At 38.8% G+C, this 24,637-nt stretch overlaps 1 long non-coding RNA gene across 3 annotated transcripts; it reads left to right on the forward strand.

The window, feature by feature from the left end:
* Window positions 1-1,620: 1,620 nt before the first annotated feature.
* Window positions 1,621-22,711, forward strand: LOC118146784 (uncharacterized). Of its 3 annotated transcripts, none has more exons than XR_013525286.1 (3): window positions 1,621-1,744; window positions 3,417-14,665; window positions 15,106-22,711. It is a non-coding gene; the product is annotated as an uncharacterized LOC118146784 (long non-coding RNA). The 3 variants fall into 3 exon arrangements; XR_004732761.3 differs by having other exon boundaries at window positions 14,558-14,665; XR_004732760.3 differs by having other exon boundaries at window positions 14,558-14,665; window positions 15,163-22,711.
* The last annotated feature ends 1,926 nt before the right edge of the window (window positions 22,712-24,637 follow it).

Below are 24,637 nucleotides of genomic sequence, written 5' to 3' on the forward strand. Positions count from 1 at the left end.
CAGTGGGAAACTGTTACTACTCCAGACCCTAAAGGTCACAGGGAGGCAATGGTGTTACTGAAGCCAGGAGAGTTGAAGTCATGGAAGAAAGGACACCTGGCCAGACCTTCTGCCATAGATAATTTTGTTGTGACAGAGTGTTTGCTCTGTTGCCCAGACTGCAGTGCAATGGTGAAATCTTGGCTCACTGGCTTGAACCTCTGCCTCCTGGGTCCAAGCTATTCTTGTCCCTCAGCCTCCTGAACAGCTGGGATTATAGGTGCCCACCACCACACCCAGCTAATATGTGTATTTTTTAGTACAGACAAGATTTCAACATCTTGGCCAGGCTGGTCTCAAACTCTTGACCTCAGGCGATCCACCCACCTCGGCCTCCCAAAGTGTTGGGATTACGGGCACGAGTCACTGCACCCAGCCACCATAGATTATTGAGGCAGTTCCAGAGCTGCTATGAGGCAAGCAGGCAATTGGGAAATAAATACTTGGCTCTTCTCATTTCACTTCCCAGCCTGCAGTATCCTGAAGATGCCCCCATCTTTCGCCCAAACTCATGGAAAGCACTGGGCAGACGTTCCCTGGGGATGCTGTCTGTACACAGTAGCCTCCTTAGTAGAGTGGAGAATGGATTTGGGGTTGAGGAAGAGGCAGACAGAAAATTATGTTTGGCACAAGCCTCTCTCCTTTGTGTAAGGTGTGACTATGGATTACCTTGAGGTGAATCACTTCTTTTCTGGTTAGGGTCACTTACATTATTCACTGACCCTCCTCCAATACCTATTCTCACCCTATTAACTATGTTCATGTAAGGCAGATAGGAATTCCTTGCTGAAGGAGGGGAAAGTAGTAAGGAAGACTGCAGCAGCCAGAAAAATATACAGCTTGAGATAAACCTTGATAGGAAAATGTGATTTCTGAAGAAGAAATTATACTAGTTTACTAAGAGGACTCCTAAAGGGAGCTATCCACAAGGACAGAAGGCACCTGGTCTAGTGACAGGGCTTCCTGGATAGACATTCCTATAGGAGAGCTGACTTTGCACCATGACTGGCCAAAATAGAAGACTCTCCAGATCTAGCCCCTCAGAGCCAGCAGTGTGCATGAGGAACAATGGCTGAGTGTGGGAATGTAAGCCAGAGTTGTGATCATGGCACCAAACATTGGTCACTGATATTAACTGGGCAGGGACCTAGACTGGCATGTACACCTCAAATGCAGTGGACAGTTACCCATCCAACTAGCGTAATCTGTGATCAATTACAAAGGCAACTGGCAGCAAGAAATAACAGCAAGTGGACTGATCAGAATCAGATCCCTTCTGCATGTACACCACAGGCTGGGGCAGTGGCATATTATCTCAGCTTTCAGGAGGCTTCTGCTCAGCTAGGGAGACAAGACTTACATAGAGAACACAAGAAATTGAACAAAATTGGTTTTATGTGCCAGAGGATTTCAGGGACTGGAGAGATTGTTATGGATGCTCACAGAAGGCTCATGGAGGCTTGGACTGAGCCCAAAAGAATGAAGACTGCTTAAGAAGGCAGAGGAGAATGTTAGGAGAAAGCCACATTCTATGCAAAGGTTCCCTAGGTGCAAATGCATAAGGCATGCTGGGAAGCTGATGAGTAACTCATCTGGCTAGGGAAGACTGCACTGAACACATCTGAGGGAGAGAGGTGATGAAAACAGTTTAAAGAAAATCACTCCTTGTGGATGCCAGATGGAGTGCATTGGGGCGCAACTGGAGGTAAGGAGACAAACTAGAAAACTAGCTGGCTGGGAAATAGTGTGGGCATCAAGGGATAAGGGCTTAGACTGGTGGGGATAGAAGACAGGCTGACTCAGAAGACACTGATTGATAAGCAATGATTAACAGGCCTTGGTGACTAATGGAAAGTGGAGGGATGGGAGGCGCCAAGAAGAGGAGGAACCAATAACGAAGATAAGCTTTGCAGTCTTACTGACACAGAAAAGGATGCTATGATAAAGAGATACGACATATTAGCCGGGAGGGAGACCTAATAATTTAGTGAAATAAAGATGAATTTAATGCTTTAGTAAATTATCTGGGAAGACAGTCATTGGTGATATTCTTCTAATCTTCACCTGGGTTCAAGAGAGGCCATTAAATGACACTATGCCCAGCATTTTCTCAAGCCCAAAACCCAAGAATCGTCCTTATCAACGCTTTCTCCATTTACTCTCAAAATTAAATCCATGTCCAAATTCCATTACTTTTACATTTTCTCTCAAATCTGCCCACTTGCCCCAGTCCCACACTCTTCACCTTAGAGTAGATCACCATCCTCTTTCACCTGAAATCAGCCATGGTCTCCCCATGATGTGCTCTCCCCTTCAACCACTTTCCATAATAAAACACCAAGTTCTTTCTGAATTAAAAATCTGACCCTGCCGTCTGCTGATTAGATACCTTTGGTGGCTCTCTCAGGATAAAGCCTTAACAGAGCATCACAGTCTTCTCATATTCGGTGCCTATTTTATTCTCTGCCCTCATCCCTCATTATTCTATGGCTCACATTCTGTGTCCATCCATATTGAGCTATTTACATTTTCTTAGATGTGTCAACCTCTCTCACATCCAATCTTGCACAACTGCACCCTGTTTGGAATGTCTTTGATGCTGCACCATTCTTCACATTTAGTATCAAAATATCCCTTCTTCTGAGAGCCTTTGGTAACCTCCCATTAGATGCCTCTTCTTTGTGCTTCCTTAACTTTGTGCTTCTTTGTTCCTCTAGCATCGCTGGTATCACTATGTACAGTGAATTGCTTATTTACCTATCTGACTCCCACTCAAAACATATGTGGTCAGCCATTTAAAATAAATAACACAAATAGAAACATGGTTTGTGGATATTTACATTAATTAGGCAAGCAAGCATTGAGTACCTACTATTTGCCATGTCCTATGCTAGGAGTGGGGAATAAAATGGCAAATACGCTCCTGCAATCAAGTATACAATCTCATATCACAGGGTCAGTGGTAAGTCAGCAGATACGTTATACGATGAAGGTACTCAGTAATATCGAAGAACTAAAAGGGTGCAATGAAAAGGGCCTTTATTTAAAACTCAGACTGAGGTTCAAATTCTTTCTCAAATTCATTTTTATACAGTCTAGAACAAGATGCTTAACCTCTTGAACCCAGTCCTTTTATCTATGATGAAGACAAAAATCTGATTTTTTATCTTATTTTGATTAAATAACAACTTCTGGATGTTATGCAGTACCTGCTCAATAATTGCTACTTCCTTCCCTTTTATATGTATTGTTCTTTTACTTCTGCTTTCACTTGTTTGGAACTTAAGACATCTTCAGACCCAGCTTATTAAAATGTAACTAAGATCAAGGGCTGGGTACGGGGTAGAATTTAACTGAGAGCCTTTGTTGTGTGGAAGGTGGCAACAGACTCTGGAAAGTGAGAATAATACTGTTGGAGAAGAAAGAATGGCTCAGAATTTAAGACTGAGAGACTGAGACTGCTTCCCCGGCCGGTGTGCAGAGGAAGGAGAAGACGTATCCAATTGGCATTTTTGCCGATGGCTGACATGGAAATCACTAATAGTTTAAAAGTCTGTAACTGTTTTCCAGGCACAGGGAATCCAGTTCCCTTCAGATCTTTAACACATTTTTTCCTTCCTTCCAATCAGCTCCCAAGGACTTCAGTGTGACAGACGCAAGGCTGAAGTCTAGCCCTGCTTTTGGCTAACTGTACACCTTTCACAGCAACTTCATTTTCTTTATTCAATCAGTTGTCTTCCTGCCCCTCAATGATAAGCAGTTTGGGATCTCTGCTAAATTGCTTATAAAACTCAAAACAAACAATACCCAACCTTACTTTAAAAATCCTGTTGCCCCCACCTGCTCCTGTGCATCTGCTGTGCTCATGCCCTTTTCCCACTGTCATTTCTAAGACAAGGTTTCTATGTAGTGCTGGGTTATGTCCTGTGAACAACAGTGAAAACTGCCCATAAAAGAATAAATAAAGGTAAAGAAAAACCAACAAGTGAAACAAAAATCCCATCAAAAGCAAATGAAGGGTTCACACCTGTAATCCCAGCACCTTGGGAGACAGATGCAGGTAGATCACTTGAGGTCAAGAGTTTAAGACCAGCCTGGCTAACATAGCAAAACCCCATTTTTACCAAATATACAAAAATAAGCCAGGCCTGGTAGTACACATCTGTCGTTCCAGCAACTCAGTAGGCTGACAAGAGAATCACTTGAATCCAGCAGGTGGAGGTTACAGTTGAGCCAAGATTGCACCACTGCACTCCAGCCTGGGTGACACAATGAGACTTCATCTAAAAATAAAACAAAAAACTGCAAATGAAGAAAGGAAGAAAAAAATTGGATGCTATTTACAGATGGGATGTGTATTTATATGGGAAATTCCAAGGAATCCGTGCAATAACTACTAAAATTTATATGAATTACCGAAGTTGCAGAATGTAAAGTTAATACCAGAAAAGACTGTATTGTTGTATACTAGCAGTAAAAAATTGGAAAATAAATTTTAAATATTTGATCTTTAAGAGTAAAAAAGGAAAAAACAAACCTTGGGAATATATTTAAGATGTATGAGTACACCTCACGGAAAACTACAAAACACTGCTGAGAGAAATGATGGAAGAATCTCATAAATAGAGAAATAAAACATGTATCAATTTATCGAAAGATTCCAAGTCTTAGTTCATTGGAAGAATCAATTGTTAAGCTGTCAGTTCTAACCAAATTGATGTATGGATTCAAAGCAATCCCAGCCAATATTTCAACAGGCATTCAGTGAAACACTGAAATTGACAAGCTGATCCTAAAATTTATTTAGAAATTTGATAGATCTAGAGTAGCTCAAACAATTTTGGAAAAAACCAAAGTGGAGAACTGGTAGCATCTACAGTAATCAAAACAGTGTTGTTGTATCAACATAAAAATTGCTATCTGAAACAATGCAACGGAATAGAGTCCAGAAATAGATCCATACTTTTACAGCCAATGACATTTAATACATGTGTCAAGGAGATTCAGTGGTCCTGAAACAATCAGATATCCATACTTGAAAATATCAATTCTTACCTCAAACTGCATACAGAAATTAACTCAAAATTATCATAAGCCTAAGTTAAAGCCTAACGCAATAAAATTCCAAGAATAGAATGGAGAAATGTTACGGCCTTGGGTTTTCTAAAGACTTCTTAGCTAGAACAAAAACAATGAACTTTAAAGGAAAACATCAGACTTAGCAAAATTGAAAACTTTTGCTCTTTGAAAAAGACATGGTTAAGTACATTTAAAAAACACCCCACAGAGTAGTAGAAAAAGATTCAAAGTATGTAACAACAAAGAACTTGTCTCCAGACTATATAAAGACCCCTTACATCTTCATAATAGGAAAGCAAAGAATTCAGTAAGAAATGAACAATTTGAACAGACATTTCACTAATGAAGGCATAAAAAGATAAAATGAATGAATGGCATAAAAAGATAAAAAGCACATTATTCAGGGAAATTGAAATTATTATTCATCAGGTAAGCTGAAATTAAAACTACAATGATATGCCACTATCCATCCATTAGAATGACTATAATTAAAAAGTTGAGCAATAATAAATGTAAGTGACAATGTCAAGCAACTGGAACTCTCATCCTTCACTGGTGGGTATGTAATATGGTACAATCTCTTTGAAAACGCTGTTTTGTAATTTCTTGAAAAGTTAAACATATGACACAGACATTCCACTCCCAAATATTTACACAAAAGAAATGAAAACATATGTCCAAAGACTTGTACACAAACATTTATAGAAGTTTATGCAAAATAATCAAAAATTGGAAACAATCTATTGCAGCTTTCTGTACTAGAAGCAAAACTGGATATAATCTATATGTCCACCAACAGGTGCTGGATAAACAGAAAGGAGTGCATCTGTACAATTGGGCATTATGCAGCAATTTTAAAAACTACTAATTTACACACAAAGAAATGAATTAATGACAAAATCACTATATTGAATGTAAGAATTCAGAAATAAGAGTATTATTCCATTTATACACAATCCTAGACAACACAAAAAAAGCTGTGATGATAAAGCAGATCTGAGTTGTCTGGGAGCAAGGGTAAAGGGAGAGATGGACAGAAAGGAGTCAAGAAGTAGTTTTGGAAGATAAGAGAAATATTCTCTTGATTGTAGCAGTGGTTTAACAAGTATACACACCAAGTTATACATTTTCAATGAATGCAGTTTATTGTATACAAATGATAATAAAGTTAATTTTAAAACAAAGGACAAGGAGACCAGTTCTTTGTCTTTGCCAGCTCATCTCTGAAATTTGGACTCAAGTTTTCTTTCTAAATAGTACAAATTCCCTCACCAGTCTCATATAATGAGGGACTCATTCCAGGTCTATTTTCCTTTCCTCCCTCTTGTACATAACTCCACGTTCCACTCACTTAACATTCTTCTCGCAAAATAAGAAAAGCAGAAGTACCCTTTCAACAAATGCAAAATACCCAGGTGTTCCTACCACAATGTGTGTATATGGTACATGTGCATCTTTCCCCAAAAACTACTCTTGATATGGAGGGCAATAATGGGGACTCAGGTAGTTATATATAACAAAATGATCAGAAAGTTAAGTAAATTGTAGAAGGAACGTAACTGTTAATCTGTGGTCATATATGAATCATGCCACTTTAGGGTAGACTACTGAGGGAGGGAGGGGACAATTTTGCAGATCAGCTGAATCAACATTGGTCTACATGGCTCCATAGAGATCCTGCACACCCTTACATCCAGGTCACCTGCTACACAGAGGGTCAGCTAACCAAGCTCATTTCCTTCAATTTAGTGAGTATTTTTTTTTTCATGGAGAGTCCTTAAAGCAGCAGCAAGTCAGCCTGACTCTAATTTGCTGTGATCCCAGTGCTAGTCACAGTAATTCCTCCTGATCCCAAAAAGGTACACCCAGCACCCAGAGAAGTTTTCTGTTACTGTCATTTACATACCCAGTCCTATTATCTTGACCAGCCAATAGGTGATATTTGTGTAGGATCTGAGTTCTGCTACTCTTCAGTGTCAACAGTATTTGCTGACTCTGAGACAGATCACTGCCATTGAAGTGGGGGTCTTGTTAACCTCTGTCTCCTACTGAAGGCCAGCTGGGATTGTTTCTGAGCTAAAGCATTGGAACCCTGAAATTTCATTAAATACAATCATAACATAGTTAATTCCTGCCAGTTGCCCTCTGGTCATAAAACATAATTAAAGTGTCTACAGATGGTACTGGCAAGGTTTCTAGAAGCAGTAGACACCAGCAGTGACTGCACAGCTATATGAAATTAAAAACTGTTTTGATACATACCATATGCACAAATATGAATGCACCAGGGAACATGGTGAGCTCTTTGCAGTATATGGGCACTAGATGCTATGGGATATGAATGAGAGCCAATCACAGAAATACATTGGAAAGGAAAAGAGAAACATGAATTAAAGCCTTAACCCAGGAGACTCGGTGCCCAGACGAAGTGGGATATGCTTTGGTTAAGAAAATATGGAGAAAACAGATGCAAGGTTTAAAACTCAAAGAAGACTGTCCATGAAGAATCTGTGAAGATGGAAATACCTCTTTTCTAGATACCTTAAAAGGTATTAGATGTCCTGCTTTCAGCCAGAGAGAGAGAAACTAAATCACTCTACAATAAGCCAAAGTCTCGATTGTAACATCAAGTTCAGAACTGGTTTTCCCTCTGCGAGTAGTGTAGATTTGCAGAACATTAGGATCATTCTCCTTGTTCCTATTACACCTATGGAATACATTAGCAATGAGGTTAGACTAGTAGAGAAATGAAAGATCAATGGGAATCTTTAAAAGGACAATGAGATATTTGAACTGATTTGTGGGGTGTGACACAGCAACTGAGACACACTGGGCTAAATGGCCTTTCGAAGTCCTTTTACGTGGGGTCTTCCAGTATATTTTTGTTGAGTAGGTTTAAGGGATTCTATAAAGATGTCAAGGAAACCCATCTACCAGCTGTTTTAGCTAAAATTTTATTTTTAAAAAATCATAGATGAGACCTGTTTGAGACACTGTGTATCTTCAGGAGCCCAATCCTGGAATGAAAACTGAAAATCTTCGCAGCCATTTTCTGAATATTGGGGCAATCTACTACTCAAGTTTTAATTCATTTGTTTAGCATTTTTTTGGATGAGGCTTCTTCCTGGTTTCATCGACCATTAGGGAACCCAGCCTTTTAGTTGTGTAATCCACTGTGACCCCTTAATGAACCAGGGTACAAGAGAGTTTTCACACACTTTCAATGAACTCTTTTCCAGTTCAGAGAAAATTTCCTCCAAGAAGACTCAGTAGTAAGAACCCCATGAAGGATTTCTCTTGTGTGAGTCAGCCTGTCACTAATGCCAAGTATGGGCAGGGCTTGCCCTAGGGTTACCTGGTCTGCAACTCTAGGTAATGCTGGAGTTTTGGAATAAGCATAATGTCCTGCCCACCTCTGAGTTTGGAAACAAATCAGAAATAGACAAGACAAACACTGGAAGTAGCACAGAATCATTCTCCGATCTAGAGCATTATCAGATGTTTGTCTTTGGCTCAGGTCAGATTTCAAAAGCTATTTCTCTAAGTGAAAGTTAATATTAAGTTAGAGTTCTGAGAATGAGCTACATTTTTTAAAATACTGAAATCCGTAGCTATCTCTTTTGGGTAACGAAGTTGAAATTTATGTCCTAGGCTGAAATCTTTGACTTAAACTATTTAAAACACCAACATCACATTTCTTCATACTGTCTGTAATTATTAGTTCTATTCAAAACCACTTTTCTCACAGGTTCTTTACATATCGTTAAATGTGCAAAAAACAGACACTTTTTTTTAAGTGCGCGGAATTTTCAAGGGCCTTGGGCCTCACTGATAGCTTATATAACAAGCTGGCTGAGACAGTATAAAGTTGACCTGGCATTCATGAGTCACACTAAAGAATGAATGCTTTAGAATTTGTTTCCACCTTTCTCCTTGAAGTTTGGTATCTCTCTTGTTGTGACACTTCCTATCTCTGTATGTCAATTTACAATGCTTTTATATTTCTATATCAGTATCCGATACATAGAAGATGTTCAGTAAAGGATTGCTGAATAAATACATTTTCTATGTTGAACAGCAAATCAAACATTTACTATGTCCATGTTACCAGGAATTGGAAAAGTTTCTGTAAGAATCTTTGGGCGGTGTTTTTTGTTGTTTTTTTTTTTCTTACTGGACTAATTTACCTTTAAATTCTTCCTTCCATCTTTTTCCAGCAATAACGAGAATCCATTGCATGATTTTCTTCAGAGTATTCTCAAGGCTTCCCCCAAAGTCCAACCTGCTTTTCAAATGACCACTACACACACCTATACATACATCAGAGCTTTTTAAGGAGCTAACACACAGCTCGAGATTTAGAAACTATGCTATTTTGGGCCCGGAACAGTGGCTCATGTCTGGAATTCCAGCCCTTTGAGAGACCAAGGTGGGTGGATCATTTAAGGTCAGGAGTTGGAGACCAGCCTGGCCAATATGGTGAAACCCCATCTCTACTAAAAATACAAAAATTAGTTGGGTGTGGTAGCGCATGCCTGTAATCCCAGGTACTTGGGAGGCTGAGGCAGGAAAATCCCTTGAACCCAAGGTGGTGGAGATTGAAGTGAGCTGAAATCACAACACTGAACTCCAGCCTGGGCAATAGAGTGAGACCCTGTCTTAAAAAAAAAAAAAATATGCTATTTTGTGCTACAACTCAAATTTACTAGCTTAAGAAGAGTCAAAGCCATGTATTCCTTCAGCACAAAAATCTATGTTCTTCTCCCTCCTTTACCCTCAGAAAGTGAGGGAGCAGTGTAGAATTATAGGATCTGTAACAATTAGGATGTTGGATGGATGCAGCTGGAGGTCAGTATCCTAAGTGAACTAACAAGAAACAGAAGAGGAAATACCACATGTTCTCACTTACAAATGGGAGCTAAACATTGGGTGCATGTGGACATAGAGATGGGAACAAGATACACTGGAGAATACAAGACTGGGAGGGTGGGAACCAAGGGACAGAAAACTACCTGTCGGGTACTATGCTCACTACCCTAGGTGATTTGTACAGCATCACACGATGTACCTTGGAAACAAACTGCACATGTACACTCTGAATCTAAACTAAAATTTCAGGAAAAGAAAATTGGGCTATTGGATCAGATACTGCTTAACTACTGAGTACTCAACGTTTTAGTTTTTACTGTTCCGTCCTATCACTCGAAGAAGGAAGAGAACTTTGACGACTCTTCCTGAGAATAATTAATGTTTGATTTGCTATGCTTGGAATGTGTAATGAACTCCAGAGAAGGTACGTATCCTTGTCAGTGGACAAAAGAAAATGTGCAGATCATTCAAGAAAACAATCTCTGATTGGGTATCTCACCAATGATGCCAGTACTGTTCTGGGTATAAAGCCCACTCTGACATTCAACTCTAAGCAGAAATTGTTTTAATAGACAAATATACAGCCGAAGAAAAACCTTCCTTATCAAGTGTGTATTTGTAAAAACTTCACATATCTTCCTTTGCAGATGTAGTGTTTGGCAATAGCTCTCATTCTGTCTCTGATGTTCATTAGATTATATGACCTTGGGTGAATCAATAGCTCATTAAATAACTCAAAACATTGTTTTCAAGATTAAATAAATCCAAGGATGTCAGACATTTAGCGTCACGTCTGGCATACCAAAGCTTTTCATTAAATACTAGTTTTATTTTCTCTTCTCCATATGTGGCATTTTCAGTGTATTTTCTATACCACTTGGAATTCTACACGAGCTTTGGGAAAATACACTTGAATATGTGTTTTAGAAGCACTGTGGAACAATTCACCTCCACAGCCCACCCTGCTTACATGATGAACAAAAGCATATAACATGGTGTGAAAATCTGGGCCAAAGCGCCTTTGCAGGCCTTGAGGCTAGTTAAGTATTCCTCGCACTCCAACACCTTGTCTGCGTCCCCTGATCAAAGTGATTGCAGGTTAAAACAAGCATGCAGAGCACTTTCACAATCTTCAGCAGTCACTGGTATCAAAAGAAATTATCATCTATATTACCTTCCTCTAATAGTGTACTTAAGAATGAAAGTACACTTGGGTGAATTCTAACTGAGAAGCAGCCCCCCCCACCTTGTGAAATGAGGATTCTGGCAGTTCTAAAATTTGTGTGTGTATATACAGTGAGATTTTCTGCCATATTTTTGATATGAAAAACTGAGGTGAACACCAGAACAAGAAAAAAGCATTCTTCAAGCCAGATGTGGTGGCTCATCCCTGTAATCCTAGCACTTTGGGAGGCAGAGGCGGGCAGATCACCTGAGGTCAGGAGTTCAAGACCAGCCTGGCCAACATGGTGCAACCCCATCTCTACTAAAAATTAGCCAGGTATGGTGGCACATGCCTGTAATTCCAGCTACTTGGGAGGCTGAGGCAGGAGAATTGCTTGAAGCTGGGAGATGAAGGTTGCAGTGAGCAGAGATCCCATCACTGCACTCCAGCCTGGACGACAAGAGCAAGACTCCGTCTCAAAAAACAAACAAAAAAGCATTCCTTAAGATTCTTTTTTTCTGTTCACAAAGGGATGTCATTGTGTATTTTAAAGGCTCTAATCAATCTAGGTAAATGATAGCACAGCTAATGGACTACTCTGGGACCAGTGTAGAGTTTTTTGTTTCCGGTGAGATTTTAATGCATCGAAGCCTTCAAATAAATCACCTCTTGAAGAGTGATGTATTCCCCATTCCTCCAGACTGGTCTATCAGCCAAGAACCCATTCATGTACTGGTGTCATCTGAAAGGAAAAATTATCCTAGATTCCTAGATGTAATAAGGATGACACCCAGTTGCCTTCATGACATTTAATTTTCAGCCACCTCCTTTGTTATTACAGAGTTTGCCTCCCAACAGGAAGAGTGAAAACATCTCACTGTTCCATTGCAGCCTTTCTTTGGGCTTGGGCATGAGCATCTGAGCCAATTCTGGCCAGTGATTATTAAGAAAACGTTTTCTAGGGTAGAAATCCTTAGGAAAGATTTCTTTTCTCCTGTTGAAAAGACATGAACACAAAACGGCCCTTCCTTCTTTTCTCTGAATATATTTATGTGAAGACATGATATATGGACATACAACAGCCATGTTGAAAACGTAACACAACAAACCTAAAAGTGAAAGCCAGCACACTGAGGGTGTCCCAGCAGAAAGATGATGGGAACACCTGGGTCCTGGATGATGTCATCTTAGCTCCAGACCTCTCATTAAGTAAACCCATAAATTTCCTTATGGTTTGAGCTATTTTAATCACAGTATACTTTACTTAGGACATAAAGCATCCCAATCGATATAATAATTCTTGTCAGAGGGTGAAAAACTGCTTCAATCAAGACTAGTAAAGCTTGGGAAAAGAGTAAATACGAGATTTCCATGTGATGTGACTGAAAACGCTATTGAAACATATGCCCCTACTACATGGCATTCCTTATCTGAAATGTCCATGGGTAGAGGCTCAATGATACTCATTCATTCCACAAACAAACTTTGACCGTTGTGCATAGGGTTGTCAGATAAATATTTGGGACCCATATATACTAAACATTTTTTCATTGTTTATCTGAAATGCAAATTTAACTGGATGTCCTGGGTTATTTGCCAAGTCTGGCAACGTTAACTAAGTGCCATGTCCTAGGCTCTGGGGATACATCACTATTCTTTACTACAAGGAATTCATCTCCTTCAAAGCCTACAGGTGATTCTAACGTGCAGACTGGTTACAGATCCACTGTCTTGGAAACTCTGGTTCAAAACTTCACATTCTACAGTTCAGAAAACTGAAGCCAGAAGAAGCCCTGTGATTTGCCTCAAGGCACAAGGCTGTTCAAAAGCAAAGGTGGCACTCGCTCCCACGTTCAGGATTCTTTCCTGTCTACCCTTTTCTAGCTGCCTCTTCACTTCTGCTCCTAAAAGCCTTTCAGGATGAAATGAAAGGCTACTTTTGACTTGTTAGAGAGAGGGAGGCTTATAATATAAAAGGTCCGATTTCCTTTAATGAGGAAGACGATCATATTTTAGTCGCCTACTTGTTTTATGGAAGGAGAGTATGTGAATAAGAAGGGAAAGACAAAAATTATAAAGCAAGAAATTCTTGGAGAATGTTTTCCAAATTTAACATAGTTTTATACATGTCACATATACAAGTCACATGCATGATACATAGCTTATTAGATATAGCTAATATAGGTGATCTATGCAGCTCCAAAGCTTCATCATGACTTGCTTTAATTTACAAGAATCAGGCCAGGCACAGTGCTTTATGTCAATAATCCCAGCACTTTGAGAGGCTAAGGTGGGAGGATCATTTGAGTTCAGAAGTTCAAGACCAGACTGGGTTATACCTTTTATACCTCCACAAAAAAATAAATAAATAAAGTAGACAGGCATGGTGTCATGCATCTGTGGTCCCAGCTACTCAGGAGGCTGAGGTGGGAAGATCATTTGAGCCCAGGAGGCAGAGGTTTCAGTAAGCTGAGATCACAGTACTGCACTCCAGCCTGGGCAACAGAGTGAGATCCTGTCTCAAAAATCAAATAATAAAAATTTACAGTTATCAATAAAGGATGCTACTTTTTCTTATTTCTTCTCAGCTATCTTTTGCAAATATTTTGATCAAGACTGACAAATTCCCAGCCTCTGCAAACGATAAATTCTGCTTGAATTTTAAAAATACTGATGATGATAAGTTGCCAGTGAAGAAGTCATTATTCTTCCTGAAACTGGGCAACACAAAATTTAAAACTTTCTGGATAGGCTGCTATGTATCACATTTCCAACTCAAACATCACCAGGGCAGAAGGTTCAGAAGCTTCCTTTTCACCCAATCCAAAGCTCTCATTTTTTTCAGTGTTAGTCTAAATCCTATGATTCTATCACTAAAAAAGACAGAAGTTGGATTAAGTCAATTTTCCATGGAAGATCTTAATCTCAAAGCATAGGTTTCTTGTTAGTCTTTTCTCATGGTTCCTATATGCCAAATCCAATTATCCTAAATGCAAATAAAGCACACTTCACTTTAATAAAAGTAATCCCAAAACATATTCCTAGAGCATTAGACTTTACTGTAGAAAATTGCATGAAATTTCAGAATCAGGAGAAATTCACATGATTTTTGGAATTCCTTATAATGAAACATGACCCCAAAAATCTCAAGTCTTTAGCTCTAGGCTTCCTCTGCCAGTATATCCAATTTTGATGTACCAAGTCCTTTAAAGGCCATCGAGGTGACCGTCCAAATCGCTGTATACTTTCACTGGGAGAGGAGCACATGTTACCATATCAACTCTGTATCTCAAGCTACCCTTACCACAGGCAGGATCAATCTTTGAAAAATCTAAAGTAGCTGCTATTTGAAAAAGGAAAGACAAAACAAAAAAAGGGTCAAATCTGTAGCTTCTGCCTTTCCAGTGATTCTGCTCTCTATACGATTCTCTCCAACTACTTGAAGCTTCCGACATGGCAGCTGTTTCCAAAACTCCAATCTATTCTCAAAATGAAGTGGCATCATCATCTGGGGTAAGTACCCAGGGTTCGTCACCTGGCACAAAGATTAACCACACAGACACACATGGATGGGTTAGGGAGTGGGAAGTTTAATAGGCAGAAGGAAAGAGAGAAGAGCAGAGAGAGAGGTTCAAAAGGGAAAAGCCAGCCTGCAGCAAACTGCAACAGATTTTCTAGGCAGGTTTGAGGAGGCAGTGTCTGATTCACCTAGGGCCCACAGTTTGGTCCCACCAGGTGTGGCATTCACATAGCATCCAGGGAAGGCCAGTTGCTCCACCCTAGTCTTATTATGCAAATAGGCTGTCCATTTGGCCAGTGCCATCTTGTCTGCTCCTTTCTGTACAAGTGGCTGTCAAGGAGAAAGGGAAGGTGGAGCCACCATTCTGATTATGCCTAATCCCAGGTAGCCTTTTTCTATTGTCTATTTCAACTGTGGGCATTCACCCATGCAGGCTTCTAGCTGGCTTGTCAACGTCTGCAGCTTGACTCTATTGGTTGCTCTTTGATAGAGAAGAAAATGATCTGAGGACTGCTTTTCATTGAAAGGAAAACCTTGCCAAGGACTTCCTCACCCTCACTGTCTGCCTAAATAATTTCTTTTCAACTCATATCAAAAAGACAAGAGTTATCAAGATTCATCAAGAAGCGTTCTGAAAAGAGTTATTGAGTATGTACCATTCTCTTATGCTTGATTTTTCAAAATGAATCACATTACATTATAGTCTCACTTTGTGTCTGTGACAGTATTATTCCATGATAAGCACTTCTGTATTTGAAAAGTTAAAAGTACACCCTTCAGACAGCTATCTACTTGACGGTAGATTTTGTCTTACCTGCCCAGGCATGTTTTACTGAATTAAGGTCACAGTTACGTAAGGAACATTCCAAACATTTTTCTCCCACTGAATTAAAAGGGGCAGCTCTAGCTTCTCCCTCTCCTATTGGTTAGGAACTCTGACCGGAGCACCAGAGAGCTCCCCAGTCCTAGAACAGAGCAAGCTATTCACATGACCTGTGTGACGGTGTGACTCCTTCCCCCCTACCTCTCAGCACTCCGGCCCCTTAGTCAGCATGACTTGACACTTGTAAACTAGGCAACCTGACTGAGAACTTTCTACTTGAACTTTGATTTCAGGAGATTGGCATGTCTTAAAATGTTGACCATTTACTCATTAACTGGGAAGACAGAATTCCTCAAACGGTGAGGCAAAATCTGCAGCTAAAATTTTAACACAGGAAGGTTGTGTTAATTCTCTTCGGTTTCCTGAGGTCTATGAGATTTTGACTCTAGGTTATAAGATCATGAGACGTTATGTCTTTGGGGTATTTTTTCTACTTCTAAGACTCCCTAGCCATTGGAAAATCATTTCTTCCTCTTCAGGCATGTCCATTTATAAAAATCATAAATTGTTGATGAAATATCTATTATCACTGCAAAAAGAATCCTTTAAAACCTGATAGGCAATTATCTCAAGCCTGTAATAATACGAATATTCAACGTATGAGGACTGGGCATGAGCTGCGCTGACAACTCAAAGTTCTAGTATGTGTTCTGAAGGCATTTCCACCAATGACTCAAAATGGCACCCATAGATTACTTTACTCTGAAGAGTATGAACTTCTGATTTGGGTGCGTTCTTTCTTCCTCAAGGGATTCAAGAGAGGTAATGTGTCTTATTCTTTTGTTTTGTGTTGAGTTGGAGTCTCATTCTGTTGCCCAGGTTTGAGTGCAGTGGCATGATCTCGGCTCACTGCAACCTCCACCTCTGCCTCCCAGGTTCAAGCAATTCTCTGGCCTCAGCCTCCTGAGTAGCTGGGATTATAGATGCATGCCACCATGCCCACCTGATTTCTTACATTTTTGAGAGAGACCAGGTTTTGCCATGTTGGCCAGGCTGGTCTCGAACTCCTGGCCTCAAGTGATCTGCCCACCTTAGCCTCCCAAAATGTTGGGATTACAGGCGTGAGCCACCATGCCCGGTCAAGTGTCATTCTTTAATATAAAAGTGAGTAAAGTGAACAGGAGGAGGTGGAAATGTGTGGAGGGAATGAATGAAGTGTTAGAGTAGAATAAAACAAAAAGCCAGCTTGTTTAGGGTGGATAAATGCTTGGCATCCCCATCGAAAGTCCTGGCTCCAAGTTCAGTTAATTCCCATCATAAAAATTAGTAAGAATCATCTTTATATTATTTGTTATTACAAACTTAATTCCATTCATTTAAGTATTCTGTTGCTAACAGCAATCCCAAAGAGGTGACAGAACAAGTTACCCTCTGTGAGTTAAACCTAAAATTATTTCATCATTGTCCTTCTGCTCGGCGTTTTTTCAAAGCCATGTTTAATGCTGTCGTTGACATACTTATCTAAGCATTTTTTTGGAATCCACTTATCTCATAAAGAGCTTAGGTAATTCAATTGAGTACAAAAATGTTTAGTTTTCTTGATAAAGTATCTTCAACTTTTTGTTTTTCTGGGAGTCCTGTCCATTTGCTATAGATGAATTATTTTCCGTACAGAGGTGATTGCTTTCAAGTAAGGGCTAAAGGAATCTGTCCCTAGTGGCTTTATGTCATTGCTACTTTTAGCTTATATTCAAACAAATAGGGACAGACAACTTTCTCAAAGATAGTGCTATGTCACTAACTTCCATTTACTAATATCTTTAATTAGTATTTAACTGGTAAAGAAATGGCTAGTTAAAGCAATTCCAACAGGCTTGTAATGCCATCTAGTGGACAATCTTCAAAATATCATCCCACGGGCCATTTTCTTTCTAAGTAACCATCAAAATAAGTCTTTATTCTTGAGGAAGTTGCCAAGCTACTAGCTAATGATTATTGGTTGGGATCAGTGAACCCTCAAAAAAAACTATGATAGTATTTGTAACATTGGTGCAATCTTGGGGAAAATGAAAGTACCATCTGTGCGCCTGGGGCTCCTCATTCACTTGATGGAGCTAAGCCATTGGAATGAAGTATAGCTGCCCAAAGTGGTAATTCTATGCACTCAGTTCATCTTCATTGATAGCGTATCATGTATCTCATGCCTACTATGTGGGGAATTTAAGTATAATCGCTCAGTTCTCTTGAGTAATAAGTGTAATAAATGACACTTTCACTACATAAAAATTTTAACAATTTCACATCCTTCTAATAGCTACTTTGTGTAGAATGTACTCATATTACACGTGAGGGAAGTAAGGTTAATAAAAAATAAGTGACTCGAGCAGAGTCAGATACCTATTAAAAAACTCAAATTCAATTATAGATTTTCAAAATCTAAGTTCATTGACTCTTTCAATAAGCCAGTACCATATTGAAAGAATGGTACTTCATGACAAAGAAGAGCTTTTCTCAGAAATGCAAAGAGGATGAAACATATACTCACCTATTAATGTGATTCAGTACTTTAGCAAACATGAAAGGAAAGAATGCCTGGTTATCTCAATAGATGCATAAAAAGCATTTGATCAAATTCAACCCCATTCTTGATAATTAAGTCTCAGTAGTAAAAGGGTGCTACCATAATGTGATAAAGATCATATACAAGAATCCTACAACAATCCTCACATATATTGGTGAAAATAATTATTTCCAATTACATTCGGTAATAGGGCCAGTATTTCTATTATCACTATGAATTAAACAATGTACTTGAGGCAATGCAATAAGACAAAGATTGAATTGGTGTAATTTGATTGTTTACCCAAAAGGTCTGAAAGAAATTATTTTTAAATCAGAGCTTATGAGACAATAAATAGTGCCAAAGATAACTGCATAAACATAGCTTTCCTATACAATTAGAAATCAATTCTATATACAATAGGAAAGGAAAAATACTGAAAACACAAAAGGCAAACTAAAACAAAAAAGCAAACAAGTTGAAAATGCTTAGGAACAAACCAAGTGAGAAATATCCAAGTCATGTGAATAGGAGTTGAATTTTATCAAATGTTTAGTAGCTATTGAGATGATTACCTATATTTTGAAGTATCTTTTGGGCTTTCTGACGCAAATATGGGGATGTTATCCAATTACATACAATTTTGAAATAAAATGTCATAAAAAGGTGAAAAGGAAGACACTTAGAAAAAAATACTTGCAACAATTCCGTTCAAATATCATTTCCTAAAGAAAAGCTTGCTTTACATTCATGTCTTGGTCATATTGTAACTCTCTCAATTGTTCTTCCCATTATTCAAAGCATGTATCTCACTTTAGAATAATGCCTTTATTATAGTGATTATCCTATTGGTTATTCAATTAATTTCTTCTATGTGACTCTAAGTTCATGAGAATGGGGACTCTAAGCATACATTTTTGAAAACAATAGGCCCAATAAGTGGTATTTGTTGAGTAAATCAATGGAAATAAATCTAGACTACATATAAAATATATATCAATTACATATTTTATATAAAATCAATAAAGATTATGATATATATGTAGTCTAGATTTTTTTCACCCTGTAATATATGTATATGTAAAACGATTATGCTTAACAAAACAAATACCTCACAATCATAGGAAAGAACTATGAACAGGTAATTCTTAGAAGACTGCCAGTAATAAACACTTCAACAATTTTCATCACACTATTAAGAGAACACCTTTAGATCTTAGCTTCTTCCTTGGCATCTTATAATCTCAGAAAGCATCAGACAAATGTCAATGTAGGAAGTAGCTGAATTATGAAAACAAAGTGTTAGATAAGAAAAACTGAATGGAATGCCCATCTTTTCCATTCTCATTAATGGAATAGATTTACAGTGAAGAAGTATTAAAACCGCAATTACTTCTGCGCCAACCTAATAGATCAGAGAGGGAAAACAAGCCCCAGAAAAGTACATTATGGCTTCCTTAACAAGCTTAAATCCCTGAAGTCATATTAGTTCCTATGAAAGATAAAAAAAGTAGATGGGCTTTTGTGTCCCACATTCAATATGGAAATCTATGTGTGGTGGATGTAGGTGTTAGTTAACTATGAGAAATATTAGCTCAGAAGGTTAGTCAGTCCATGGCAATATTATTTGGTAACATGGAGTTCAATTAGTTAGAGACAGAGCCAGAATTACACGTCAATTACTCTGATCGTATGAGACCAGGAGTTACATGGATGTGCTGACATGGCTGTGAAAGGTCACAGATGATTCAGGTTAGAAGTCTTGATGGAGCTGTCATGGCCTAGAGGAAGTATCATGACAGTTCCGGGGCAAATGTCCCAGACTGGAGATATAGTGGCTATTTCAGACACCTTAGAAGACATGGACAAGTGCCAGCCAAAGGTAACATGGAACTGAATCATTTGGGAGGAAAAACAGGCCATGACAAAAATCAAGTCAACACCTATATGCATCCACAGTTACAGTCTTGATCCTCAACCCCCGTCCAAGAGTCAGGGAGGGCAGCCATGAGCAGAGACCACTGAGGGCTTAGAAGACAAGGCAAGGGTCCATAGGCTTTCCTCTCCATCCCATGAGGTCAGGTAAGCCTGTCTGTACAGCATTTATTTACCAAGTCCTTTCTCATGGCGAGGAAAGAGGAAAAGTAGCCCTGAGGGCAAGTTAAAATTTGAATTGGCTACATAATTGCTTGAAACTGAATTGTCTTTAACCAAAAGATGATATACCATAAATTGGCAAATTTAAGTTATACTTTCACCTAAGATGAAATCTGTTATAGGAAATAAAGAAATGAAGAAGACTGACATTACGTTATGTTTCTCCCAGCAGAGTAGCAGAGACAAAAAGGATCAGTACTATTTATTGTTGATGGAAGTGCAAAGAAACTATCTGAAATACTCAGAAGTATTATACATTGACTAAGTGTTTCTGAGAATAGTCTCAAAATTTTAAACGGCATGCCCCACATCTATCAATTTTATTATTAATCTATATCTACTAAGGTGTTCTCAAAATCAATTACTGGAGCAGATATTTAAAATTTATAATAAAGATAACTGATCTGCATAATCGCCGAGATGTCCAAAGATAGTTGAAAGCTTCAAGCATGGTATGATGATGACTCAAATCTTGTTTCCCTCAATAATCTGGGTTACACTTTTCTGCAAGTAGCTTTCTGTTCAGTCTGACAACTATACTTCACAAAGTGGCTGCAAGCAGAAACCAGGATTACCAGTGTGAAAGGAAAATAAATCTTGGGACCCCCAAAATCACTAAGCTAGAGGGAAAAGTCAAGCTGGGAACTGCTAAGGGCAAACCTGCCCCCCATTCTGTTCAGTCATCCCTCTACTCAGAGATAAATGCACATCTGATTGCCTCCTTTGGAGAGACTAATCAGAAACTCAAAAGAATGTCGGGCTCGGTGTTTCAAGCCTGTAATCCCAGCACCTTGGGAGGCCGAGGTGGGTGGATCATGAGGTCAAGAGATTGAGACCATCCTGGTCAACATGGTGAAACCCCGTCTCTACTAAAAATACAAAAAATTAGCTGGGCATGGTGGCACGTGCCTGTAATCCCAGATACTCAGGAGGCTGAGGCAGGAGAATTGCCTGAACCCAGGAGGCAGAGGTTGCGGTGAGCTGAGATTGTGCCATTGCACTCCAGCCTGGGTAACAAGAGTGAAACTCCATCTTAAAAAAAAAAAAAATGCAACGGTTGGTCTCTCACCTACCTGTGACCCGGAAGCACCCTCCCTGCTCAACTTGTCACACCTTTCCAGACAGAACCAGAACCAATGTACATCTTATATATATTGATGTCTTATGTCTCCCTAAATGTAAAAAACCAAGCTGTGCCCTTACCACCATGGAAACATGTCATCCTGAGACCATGTCACAGGTGTGTGTCCTCAACTTTGGCAAAATAAACTTTCTAAATTAACTGAGACCTGTCTCAGATTTTTGGGGTTCACACAAGCATCTTAATTTACATGTACAGAAGAGAGAGTCTCTCCATACAACATTGAATAAAATTCTTGATCATCACTGTCTTTGAAATAGACCTTTATCACTTTATGCAATAGACCCATAGTTAAGCCCATACAGTAGTAGAAGAGAGAACCCTGATACGTCAAGCCAAATTAAAACACATTCAAATTTCGAGGTAGAGTCAACCCCACCAGTCATATGGCTGCTATAAATAACATACTTGAATATGTACTCAAATGTGAACAGTAGATTGGTATTTTTAGATAAAGGTACTTTGCTCGTTTCTGTATCCCATGGTCCCTCCTCCTGTCTGAGCACCTGAGCATCCCCCCTGCCTCAAGGAAGGAAGGATAGATATGACAGAGCATAGACATTTGAAGAGTTAAGTCTTATCTTTTGAGTTTTGGAAGATTTGGTAGAACACATAATCAGTTAATATTAATTTTTTCCCTAAATAGGAGAATAAAATTATCAGAGAAAGGAGGGAAACAAGTTATATGTAACTTGAGTCAGCTTCTTCCTCATGTCAGAGATAAAGGGAGGAGACTAGAAATGACAGAATAAAAATTCTACCAATATTTGAGGAACCCAAGAGCAGAGTGACCCTGAGCTGCTTTCTAGCGACATTCCCAAGTGTAGGGTCCTTAAGGACAAGGCTACAGAGCTCCTCCTGTTCAAGAGAATACAGGAGCACTGGAGTGCAGACGCTGTAGTGGTGAGGAGCATTAGGCAGCCCCACTTGGCTTCCTTCCCAAGAGTGGAATGAGTTTCAATCTGCTTCTGAGTTGTAAAGGAGCAGCTGAGAGATATCCAGATGTGGAGAGTCCTTGTGGTCAGGAACTAAGAATCAGATGGAGACATGAGTATCTCAAAGGACAGAGGCCCTGATAGCTCCCTGTGGCATAGTAGTACCTGGGGTCCCCAGCGGAATCTAGACACAACCTGAGAAAAAGACACAAACCTGAGGGAGATATGAGATTTATACAAGATTATGTTTTTGCCATAAGAAAAATTAAGACGAACTAAGTTCAGTTATAGACAAAGTTACATGCTTTGTGGACCCAGACTCACACCTGGTACTTACACATGTAAATGATAGGCAAATAAATCAACAAAGCTCTGGAAAGAAAAATGGCCAAAGATTAACAGAGGCAGGGATGTCTCCTAATTGCCAAGGTATCATTCACATGAACTATAGTATTTTTATTCTGTACTATTCTATGTTGATGAGAAATAGTGTAATGCAGAGGTTCTGGTTAATGAACACAGTCTGATCAAGTTACTTAGCCTCTTTGTACCCTGGTTTCTTCAAGCAAAATGCAAATATTAGCTTCCTCACAGATATGAGAATTAAGTGTTACATGTCAAGGTCTTTTTTAAATGCCTATAAATATTAAGCGTTCGACCATGCTCTTTTTCATTTTGATAAAATTTATGATTGACATAAATTAACATACAATGAGTTTAAAATAAAACTGTTGAGAATATTAACAACCCAAAGAAGAAATCAATTTAAAGTCATTTTTAGATGATATCAAATAAATAGCTCTCACATAAAGACAACAACGTGTCAACAATGGCAAGATTGGCAGAGGTTGGAGATTTTGAAAAGTAGGAGAATTTGGATTGAGTCTTGACATAAAAGTAGCATTTGACTTTGGGAGAATACAGATTTTGTTTTTACATGACTGGTAAAACTCAGAGGAGCAAATAAATGTCAAAAGTGTGTTTGAAAGAGTTGTCATTGTTTTACTGGAGGGCTTGTTTCAGGTACCAGATAGTTTGATGTTGGAGAAGTAGGCTGGGCTGGACCACTCACCACAAGCTTTACACAGCCAAGATACACATCCAGGAGCTGATGCTTCAGCCTCTGATGGGCTTTGCGTGGGATTTATTGTGAGTGATTCAGCAGTAAATGATAAATGGATCAGAAGTGAGCAGACCCGTTTAGAGGGAACTTTATCCAAGCATGCCAGATTAAAGGTGTGAATCATACAATTTTCTATTAACTGAAAAATAAAAATAGAGAAAAAACTCCATTTTCTTCAGAAAACAATGAGATCTGTTTAAACTCTACACACCCAAGACCCTGTGTCAGTGTCTCCATGTGGGTGGGGTTGTTTTGGGAGGGCTCCCAGTGGCTTTCTTCTATGTCATTCTCTCTCAAGACAGGGAACTGTCTACTGTTGACTGAGGTCACCATTTCATTTAATGTCCTGCCAATACTGGACAGTGTTGAAGCCTTACTGACTTAGTTGAAATCCAAGGCAAAAGTGGGACTTTGACCTTTTGAAATTAGGTCTTACCTAAATAAATGTTTTTACTATAGTTCTCATTCCTTTCAAGTCTCTGGCTTTCTATACAGGTTTAGGAAATATCCAGGTTCCGAAGACCTTGTTTTCTTTTGCTATCAGAATAGACAAGCTCTCTGTCTGTTCTGTCGTAATTACTCTAAAGCATAGCTGAAAGACTGAACATTACCTATAGCACAAAGTGTTGCAACAAGCCTCACACAAATGCAGGACTCACAATTAAAATTATATCCATAAAAGCAATGTTTGAACACATTCTGTTTCTCAAGACTAAGGAATCACATAAACTCACTTACATGCCGAGAACCTTTGTGTCTTGGAAACATAAACCAAGTCAAGAGAATACTATGCAACTGATTTAGGATTTCCTTTAATATTTATTTAGCACAATAATGCTTGTTTATTTTCAGAAAATACAACTGAGTTGAATGTTCAGAAATACAACTGAGAAAAAGCAGAAACCATAAAATGTCTTAACATATTAATGACTTAATGTATTAATTTAGCACATTAATAACGCTCATTATTAATTCAACTGAGAAAAAGCAGAAACCATAAAATGACTTAACATTGATATATATCCTTCAAAACATTTTCTTATGTGTAATTTTTGAAAAGGAGATTATACCATATACAATTTTTATTCTCTTCTTGCTGCTTTTGTCATTTCATATATAGTGAAGACTTCAAACATTAGCATTTTTAAAAACTGCAGTATATTCTATCATCTCTCTCCGTAAATCTTCCTTCTACTAAACCTACATTTCCAATTTTTCATTACTAT

The sequence above is a fragment of the Callithrix jacchus genome, chromosome 13 (genome assembly GCF_049354715.1).
Source record: "Callithrix jacchus isolate 240 chromosome 13, calJac240_pri, whole genome shotgun sequence".
Classification (NCBI taxonomy): Eukaryota; Metazoa; Chordata; class Mammalia; order Primates; family Cebidae; genus Callithrix; species Callithrix jacchus.